We start from the raw sequence: 10,559 nt of genomic DNA on the forward strand, positions 1-10,559 counted from the left end.
GCGCATTTAATGTCCCCTCGCTTGGGCACAGACTAAAGACAGTGCCTAATTGCCTCTACGAATGGAATGTAACACGTCTTCACAACAAGTTAGGTGTGAATGTGTCTGAGAACGTATTTAACACACCTGACGCCGGCGCTATTGATATGCAAATAGCGAGTGAGCTTGCACACCGTGCTACCCCGTCCCATGAACAACGCATGCCTGGGTATGGTATATGAATAGTATATTCACCTCCCCCGGCTGCACTCGTCTACTCTCGTCTACTTTCTAGGCGAGCCGAAATCAATCTCGAACATGCCTAATTTGAACGTGTGCTTGACTTTGTGCGTATCTACGCACAGCTCCGACCGTGCGTATACCTGGCGCCCGGCGGTAGAATATGGAGAACACGGAAATAAGCTTCCGTGCATTCGTTTCAACACTGGCGCGTGTTCTGTATGAACCGTAATTTATTATAGTTAATTGTAAAATAGAGACAGTAGTGTAATTATAACGGGCTCACGCGCGAACAAGAGGTTGGCCTGCTTGTTTGGCAGGGGGGGGGGGGGGGCAGGGCAGACGCAGAACACCCACCTCCAAACGCGATTAATTATCTTTCTTCCCCTCCTTTTCCCCGATTTTTCTCCCATCCCACCCTTCCTAGTTGTTGCGTACTTTCCCCTACTGTTGGTCCGGGAGACCGGAGACTGTCACATGCTTTCCTCCGACGCATGTGCAGCCTGGGGCAGGCCAACCTGGCCGCGCAGGTTCTCACCGGGGAGAGTGTAGCGTGTGGGAGGCCACACTATCTCTCCTCAGTTCCAACCCTCGCTGAGCAGGCGCCCCGACCGAACTGTAGGGGTCGCTGTCCACAACGCCCAGGACCCACCCTTCAGCTTCCCACCCCCTGATACAGCCAATTGTATCAGTGTGAGAGGACAGCCAAGCTGATAGCAACGCCGGGAGCTGGATTCCAAACGCGATTAAATATTGTTTCAAATAAAAAGCGAAGTACTATTATTTTGTGTGTCATGTTTCCAAATAAGATTGGTCACAATGAAATGCTTTCTACTTCAATTTGTTGGTTATAATAGATGACCTCCGTTGAAACTTCACTGAGACTAACAGTCTATTTGTGAGCTCCCGCACAGATGTGATAATAATAATAATAATAATAATAATAATAATAATAATAATAATAATAATAATAATAATAATAATAATAATAATAATAATAATAATAATAATAATAATAATAATAATAATAATAATAATAATAATAATAATAATAATAATAATAATAATAATAATAATAATAATAATAATAATAATAATAATAATAATAATAATAATAATAATAATAATAATAATAATAATAATAATAATAATAATAACAATAATAGCTTCATTTTATATAGCGCCTTTCAAGAGACCCAAGGTCGCTTTACATAGATAGGGGGGGGGGGAATAACAAAGTAACAAACATAGTGGACAGACACAACATATAAATATGATGATGGAATTCAAGTTCAAGTTTGTATTGATCACATATAGGCAGGCTACACATGGCGTAGGCTACATCATACATGGCAGTGAGATTCATTGTTCTTGTATATGCTCTCGTATTATTGTTATAGTATACTATTGTCAAGAAGGAAGTACATTATTTTCTTTTTTTTGAACAAATGTTTTTTATTTTCCCTTTTTTAACATAAAACTAAACAAACAATACAGTAACAGTAAAAATCAATGATAAATCACAGGACAATGACAGAAATAATAATAACAATAATGACAGTCCAGTAATTAAATCAAAATAAATGTAGATTAAAAGACATAAAAAATTATAAATACAATACAATACAATACATGTGCTCTTGCTCGCTCTTCCTCGCTATTTCCTTCCCCTTCCCCCCCCCCCCCCCCCCCCCCCCAGGACCCCCACTTGGACTATACATCCACTATTCCATTTAACATCAGAAATTACAAGTTCATATGCTATCCTTTATCTTCTCCACCACATCTAACCAGGTTGCTATGCTGGCTTCATTAACACCTAAAATTCGGGCTGTAGATATCTCTAGATAAATCACATCGAGATAGGTGAGAACTAGGGATGTCCGATATTATCGGCCGATATCGGCAGTAAAATGTGATATCGGAAAATATCGGTATCGGTTTAAAAAAAGAAAAAAACAATAACAATATTTGTTATATATATATATCCAGTGAAATTATTAGTTACCTGAAATTATTCCGTTTTTTGGGGTGCGAAACCCTGCATATATCGGTATCGGTTGATATCGGTTGATATCGGTATCGGAAATTAAGAGTTGGACAATATCGGAATATCGGTATCGGTAAAAAAGCCAATATCGAGCATCCCTAGTGAGAACCCATACCTTCCGGCACATTTTTATCCGGTTGAATCCAGCGTGATGCTATCAGCTTTTTGGCAGCCGTAAGACCGGACAAAATGAGTCTCTTTACATGTACAGAGGTTGATAACTGAGAAACATCATTCAACAACAATACAGAAGGCAGTATAGTGTCAGGATCCTAGGCCCGGTCCTGGCTGGACTGGGCAGGATGGTAACATTGGGCAGTACCCTTCACCTAACTTTGGGCAATGCCCTCTATCTGACATTGGCCCTCGGCCTGACATTGGCGCCCTACCACCCTCTAGTGGTGACAAACAATCGGTGCGCTCCAGTACACTGGACATCCTGACTACGGTGATAACAATAATTAATAGTATGATTAATGTGGTGTCATGGTGTGTACTGTTGTTGACTTTCCCTTCCCTTGTGTGATGTGGTGTACTGTTGGGTTGTCATGAGTTGCTTTTGTGTTTGTCATTGACTGGTGTCTAGGTGTTGTTTGTGATTCTGTGTTGGCCAGGTGTTCTTAATTGTTAATTAGTTGGGGTATATAGGGTTCTGTCTGTCCTCCCTTCTGTGTGGCGACATTCCTCCTGTCTCCTTCCCCGTTTCCTGTCCACGCCGTATTGTGCTGTCATCCTATAGTAAGTGTTAGTGTTTGTTGTTTTGTTCCTATAGTAAGTGTTACTGTTTGTTGATTTGTTGAGTAGGTGGTTAAGTAGTTTCTGTTGTTCTTGTATTGCACTGGATTCTACAGTAAACTCTCTCTCCAAACTTCAAACCTCGTCTCTGCCTCCTCCATACCTTTCCCTCTCTGCAAAACTGTATTCTACCTACCTCCATCGTAACAGAATGTCGCCACCAGTAATGAATACAGCAAAGAGGGCAAGCGATACCATTCGGGTCGTCCAGAGCCTGATGGCCGGTGACATGGAGCACTACTCACTGGCCAAGTGGGGGTTCCTGCTCCGGAAGATCGACCAGGTCGCCACGGAGATTCCGACACTGCAGCCAGCGATGTGGGAGTTGGCTGAACATGTTGCGGTCCTCATGGATAAGCATAGGTCGGAGGCTAGGGTAGCTAGCCTGCCGACTGTTCTCAGGCTTACGGTCAGCCTAGAGCCCCCCACAGCCGTTGAGGCTGTTCTGACGTCTCCAGTTAGCACAGCTCCGCCTGTTAGCTCCGCCACTATAGATGGCCAGACGTCCCCAGTTGGTACAGCTCCACCCGTTAGCTCCACTCATACAGCTAACCAGACGTTCCCAGCTAACATAGCTCCGCCCGTTAGCTTCGTGCCGATAGCTAACCGGCCGCCCCCAGCTAACACAGAACCGCCCGTTAGCTTCGTGCCAATAGCTAACCGGCCGTCCCCAGTTATCACAGCTCCGCCTGTTAACTCCGCCACCATAGATGGCCAGACGTCTCCAGTTGGTACAGCTCCACCCGTTAGCTCCGCTCATACAGCTAACCAGACGTCCACAGCTAACATAGCTCCGCCCGTTAGCTTCGTGCCAATAGCTAACAGGCCGTCCCCAGCTAACATAGCTCCGCCCGTTAGCTCCGTCCCAATAGCTAACCGGCCGTCCCCAGTTAGCACAGCCCCGCTACCGTAGCTAACCAGACGCCCACTGTTAACCTAGGCAGTGATGCCACAGATTACTTGTAAAAGTAATCCGATTACTGATTATTGATTACTCCTTTAAAAAGTAATCCAAGTTACTTTACTGATTACTTGATTATCAGAGTAACTTAGTTACTTTGAAAGTAACTAGGTTACGAAGTCGTCGTCGTTCCCCCAACCGTTTTTTTTTAAACGCTTTATTGAAAGTGCATAAATTGTTTTTAACTTGTTTCTCTGCACATAACGTAAATTGTTAAACTAGTGCTTCAGCTTCTGTACCATCAAGTATGGTAAAGCAACAGTCTATGATGCTCACAGCATTAGAGCAGCCAGCCAGTGGTTTTACAAAACCAGTGTATCACATCTAACAAATGCAGGCTGAACTATTCAATTATATCCACTGTAACTATTAAATTGTTTTTATAAATGTCTCTCTATAAACATACAATCAGTCTCTCTTTAACATGAAAATTAACTGTAAATCTGGCAAATAAGAGCTTTTGCTCTGCCACCATCAAATATACATTAATCAAAAGGGAAAGAAACAATCTCTCTCTTTTGCTGTTTGGCTGGCCTCCGAGTCCTCCTAGTCGAAGCGTCGGCTAGTGAATGAATGAATGAATGAATGAATGAATGAAAACTTTATTAACAGATTGCAGAATGGGTACAGTACAGTACAGCTCAATACATACAATTGTTAAGGGGATGCAGACCAGAGAAAGACTTTTGTCTTGTTTACATCAGGGTCCCCCAGTGTTGTGATTCCAGATGCTTTCAATGCAATTGGATGTGCTGTTTTTAGCGGTAGACAGTATTTTGTTTCCTCCGCATATGAACGTGAAGTAGTGACTGAGGCTATACGAGCGTTTTGGGATGGAAGTCTGAACAGAAACTCACTTTTAATTTTGCCAAGCGTTTTGGGGTGGAATTCTCCAACGACGGAGCCCTGCTGTCACACGATTGGCGCATATGTCACATGACGTGCTGTGAAGACCCGCCCTACTCTGCCTCTGATTCGCAGACTGTGGATGGGGAATGTGATTGTACCAAAGCAGATGTCACTCACAGACAGTGTGTCCAGTCACGCCGCGGGGACACATTCTTGTGTAACCCTTTCACTGCCACACTACGTCACTCCCAAAAGAAAAACAGCTCAAAATGTATTTTTGACTGTCGAAAACGAAATAAAATACTGCATTCCGCCTGCATTATGAATTTATGATGAGATAGTAACGAAATAGTAATGCACAGCCACTTGGACAAGTAACTGCAATCAGATTACTGGCTTTTAAAGATTAACGCGTTAGATTACTATTTTCGGGGGAAAGTAATCAGATTACAATAACGCGTTACTTAGTAACGCGTTACCGGCATCACTGGGCACCAGGTTCAAGGTGAGTCTGGTACCGGAGACGGACCAGATGTCCCCAGCTAGCACAGTCTCCAGTGCTAGAATAGGCTCCAGGTTCAGGGTGAGCCTAGTAACTGAGACGGACCAGATGTCCCAAGATAGTCAGGTCTCTGCAGCTAGCAGGCCTAGGAGGGCTATCAGGACAGGAGCTGCTAGGCTCTCCCCGACTGTTAGCTTAGCCTCAGCAGCTAGCCAGGCATTCCCAGCTAGCACAGTTCCCACAGTGAGTCCAGGGCCCACAGTTAGCCTAGCCCCCGAGGCTAGTATGGCTGGCAAGGCCTCCACAGCTGGTCCAGCTTCCTCATCCCCGGATCCTACACCATGCCTCGCCGCAGAGACCGGTCCAGTCTCCACGCCCTGCCCAGCCTCTCCACCTGGTCCGGCTGCCGTGCCGACTCCCGGCTCCTCGACGGATCCTGGCTCCTCATCCCCGGGTCCTACACCACGCCTCGCCACCGAGACCGGCCCGGTCTCCACATCCTGCCCGGCCTCTACCCCTGGCCCGGCTGCGGTGCCGCCGCCCTGCTCCTCGACGGATCCTGGCTCCCCGTCTGGTCCAGCGCTGCGCCGTGATCGGCGTCCTGGTCCTCGCCGGGGTCTTCGCCGTGGGCTTCGCCGTGGTCTTCGCCGGGGCCTGCGTGGGATCCTGCTCCGGGGGTCGTCGCCGCCGCACCTCCGTTCCGGCTCTCCTGAACCGGTCCCTAGTCCGGCGGCTGGAGGGGCCCTCGTCCGGGATCCTGCTCTGGGGTCCAGCTCCCCTTCCCGGGCTCCTACACCTGTTCCCGGGTCCAGCTCCTCTTCCCGGGCTCCTACACCTGTTCCCAGGTCCAGCTCCTCTTCCCGGGCTCCTACACCTGTTCCCAGGTCCAGTCTCCCGCCCCGGGCTCCTACACTTGTCCCCACCCCCCCTCGTCGGGCCTCGGTTCTCAGGTTCTGCCCCCCCCCCAGGGTCTCGGTGCCCATCCCCACCCCCCCTCGTCGGACCTCTGTTCCCAGGTCCAGTCCTCCTCCCCGGGCCTCTGTTCCCGTCCCCACCCCCCCTCTCCGGGCATCTGCGCCCGTTTTCTACCCCCCTGGCTGCTATGCCCCTCCTGGGTTTTTCGTTCAGCCTCCTGGTCCCTCGTCTTCGGGTCCTCTCCCTGGGTCCTCTCCGGGGTTCCGGCTTCCTCCCTCACCTGCTTATGGACGTTGTTTTCGGGTGTCTGGAAGCCACCCGTTGAGGGGGGGGTACTGTCAGGATCCTAGGCCCGGTCCTGGCTGGACTGGGCAGGATGGTAACATTGGGCAGTACCCTTCACCTAACTTTGGGCAATGCCCTCTATCTGACATTGGCCCTCGGCCTGACATTGGCGCCCTACCACCCTCTAGTGGTGACAAACAATCGGTGCGCTCCAGTACACTGGACATCCTGACTACGGTGATAACAATAATTAATAGTATGATTAATGTGGTTTCATGGTGTGTACTGTTGTTGACTTTCCCTTCCCTTGTGTGATGTGGTGTACTGTTGGGTTGTCATGAGTTGCTTTTGTGTTTGTCATTGACTGGTGTCTAGGTGTTGTTTGTGATTCTGTGTTGGCCAGGTGTTCTTAATTGTTAATTAGTTGGGGTATATAGGGTTCTGTCTGTCCTCCCTTCTGTGTGGCGACATTCCTCCTGTCTCCTTCCCCGTTTCCTGTCCACGCCGTATTGTGCTGTCATCCTATAGTAAGTGTTAGTGTTTGTTGTTTTGTTCCTATAGTAAGTGTTACTGTTTGTTGATTTGTTGAGTAGGTGGTTAAGTTAAGTAGTTTCTGTTGTTCTTGTATTGCACTGGATTCTACAGTAAACTCTCTCTCCAAACTTCAAACCTCGTCTCTGCCTCCTCCATACCTTTCCCTCTCTGCAAAACTGTATTCTACCTACCTCCATCATAACAGTATAGGAATGGTCAGAAATAAAAATTCTGATAATTGAGTGGTTACTTCTTCCCAGAATATCTTAACAGGAGGGCATTCCCAATACATATGCATAAATGTACCAATATCACCGTTTAAATACAAGGAGCATCGAGGGTCTTGTTTAAGCCCCATTAGGTGCAAACGTCTAGGAGTTAAGTAAGTCCTATGAATAAAATTAAGATTAATCTGTTGATGATCCGGGTTGCGTGACGACAGCCGAACGTTTGCCCAGACTTCATCCCAATCAAAATCTACTTCCAAGTTTGGTATATCCTTCCTCCAAACTAAGTCTAGGGGAAGGATTTCATATGAGGACGTAAGTAAGTGACGATAAAAGTCAGAGACGAAGCCTCTCGATGTCTCCTTTTCATAAAATAATTTGTGATATTTGTGGTGCTCAAGTGGCACCTTTAATGGGACTCCATGAGCCCTCAAAGCTGCTCTTAATTGTAGATAGAAATAATAAGTGGAGTTGGTGAGGTAAAATTTGTTAGATATATCTTTATAGCTGCAAAAACCCCGGTTGTTGAAGACGAAGTACATTATTTTCAATCGTGGCTTTAATTCGTATAGCCGAGAAGCAGTCTCCTATCAGCTTCATTAATCCTGACCCATCTCAGCCATGTAGTACAATGCCAAAGCAATAGGTGGCGATGTACAAACATGAAGGCCATTTTCTACCAATGAGAAGGGTGAACCGTCACTGCACATCCTGCTAAGTCCAAAGTAGAATCCGCCATCTTTAAATCACCTCGGGTGAACGCAATATTTATTTTCAGTGAGAAACAAACAAAGTGCAATAAAAAAAAAATGATACATTCACTGTGTTCTGCCTCATTTATTGATGAAAGGAAACCAACATCAACACAATGTTGATTGAATTGATTGATTGAAAACTTTATTAACAGATTGCAGAATGGGTACAGTACAGTACAGCTCAATACATACAATTGTTAAGGGGATGCAGACCAGAGTAAGACTTTCGTCTTGTTTACATCAGGGTCCCCCATTTTCAATTCATCGTAACATATATGACATACATGACATACAGATAGACAGAACTGCTACATCTATACATTTATGACATATCAGATTTGCAATTACAGTACTGTTTGTGATACAAAAAGAGTCCAGAAAAAAAAAAGTATATACATTTGACGTAGAAACTGTACATTGGATTGGGTAGGTGGGGGTGGGGGGGGACTGTACATTGGAGGTGGTTGGGTGGGTGGGGGGGGGGGAGGGGGGGGGGGTTGGGTAGGAGTGGGGGGGGGGGGGGGGGGGGTGGGTTGGGTAGGAGGGGTGGGTGGGCGACACTGTACAACTGTACAAACAAAACTGTACATTGGATTCTTGACAAGACCATACTTGGTAATTTACTGTACATTGGAGGGGGTTGTGTTCGGACATTTACAGGGGCCAGTTTCGAGTTGCAGTCTCCCTTAGGTGTTTTTTGAGAGTGTTTTTGAAAGTGGGTAGTGATTCACATTCCTTTACAGCTTTGGGTAGGGCGTTCCACATTGATGTGGCATAATTGCGAAACGTGTTTAGTCCCTTGTTTGAGCCGAATCTGGGTTTAACATGATTTGTGGAGCTCCCTCTGGTGTTGTGATCGTGGTATTCACTGACCTTTGGGAAGTATTTTGACATGTACATGGGTACCTTGGTCGTGTAGTGTATCTTGTAGACCAGGCCCATTGCAAGTTGCTGAGTGTACTGTCGTCTACTCTAAGCCATCCTAGGTTGTCAAAGTGGGCAGGGGTGAGGTGGGTTCTAGGAGTAAGGTCAAGCAGTAGTCTGACCAGTTTGTTTTGAGATGTTTGTAATTTTGTTTTTAGCGCCTTTGAGGTGCTTTGGTACCATGAGGTGCAAGCATAGTCGTAGTACCCTTGAATGAGTGCTCCTTCTAGAGTCTTCAGGGTATTCTTGTTTACCAGTGAGGAGATCCGGTACAAGAATCGAGTTCGTTGGTTGACTTTTTTTTATTACATTGGATGCCATTTTGTCACAGGAAAGATTTGCCTCTAGGATGGAACCCAGGTAGGTAATATCTTCTTTCCTTGTGACAATATTGTCACCCACTGTAACTGAGAAGCCGTCGGTCTTGCTGAGTTTGTTATTTGAACCGAAGAGAATGGACTCTGTTTTGCCCATGTGTAATGATAGTTTGTTATCAGCGAGCCATATGCAGATTTTGCCTAGTTCTGAGCTGAGGGTTTTTTCAACCTGTAACTTGTTCTTGTCAGAGACCAGCAGGGCTGAGTCGTCCGCAAACAGGAACAAGTTGCAGTCACAAGCTGACGACATGTCATTTGCATAAATTAGGAACAGTAGCGGACCTAGTATGCTTCCTTGTGGAACACCACAGCTTACTGTGAGGGGGGGGGATAGGGTACCGTTTACCTCCACCATCTGCTCTCTCCCCTCCAGGTAGGATTGCATCCAGCTCACTGAACTATCAAAACCAATTGCTTTTAGCTTGTCAATCAGAATGGTGTGATTGACAGTGTCGAAGGCCTTTTGTAGGTCCAGCATGACCATGCCGCAGTATTTGCCCGCGTCCACCTCTTGTTTGATGTGGTCGTTTAAATAGAGAAGGCATGTGTCGGTGGAGTGGGATGTTCTGAAGCCAGATTGGAATTCGTACCACCAAGAGCGGAGAGTTTAGTCTCTCAAAAAGTGAGAGACTAAAGCTAACGCTGTTGTTAGCTTACATGCTAACGTGAATTGGATCGGCCATAGCATTGCGGCTAGGTTAGCTACCATAGCTTAGTACAGCTAGTTGAATGGATAAACGTTATTTAACATTGCAGAATGGGTACAATACAATACGGCTCAATACAAACAGTTGTTAAGGGGCCCAGGGGGTGCAGACTGTTGTAGTTTGGTCAAATCAAGCTAATTTACATCATGCTCCAAAAAAGATTCTGCTGAGCGAGCTGTGGAGCGGGGAGCGCTTGATTCGCAAATGAAGGTGAACGGTGAGCGAGCGGAGAGCGACTTGGGGGGGCGGGCCAACATGAGCGAATGAGAGCGGAACCAGACGTCTAGAGCGAAGAGCGGATTTCTCGGCCGCTCCGCTCCACTCACATGCTCTGTGCTAAAGGAGCCTGGTCCTTCTCCATTCTTTTTTCGCCCCTCTCTTCTCCTGCTTGGCGGGGCTGGGAGGGGGCTGTCGATGTGGTTCTTGTACCCCTCTGGCATCCCTGTGTATGTCCCGGTC

This window comes from Notolepis coatsorum (assembly GCF_963971535.1).
Source record: "Notolepis coatsorum genome assembly, contig: SCAFFOLD_1079, whole genome shotgun sequence".
NCBI classification, from domain to species: Eukaryota; Metazoa; Chordata; class Actinopteri; order Aulopiformes; family Paralepididae; genus Notolepis; species Notolepis coatsorum.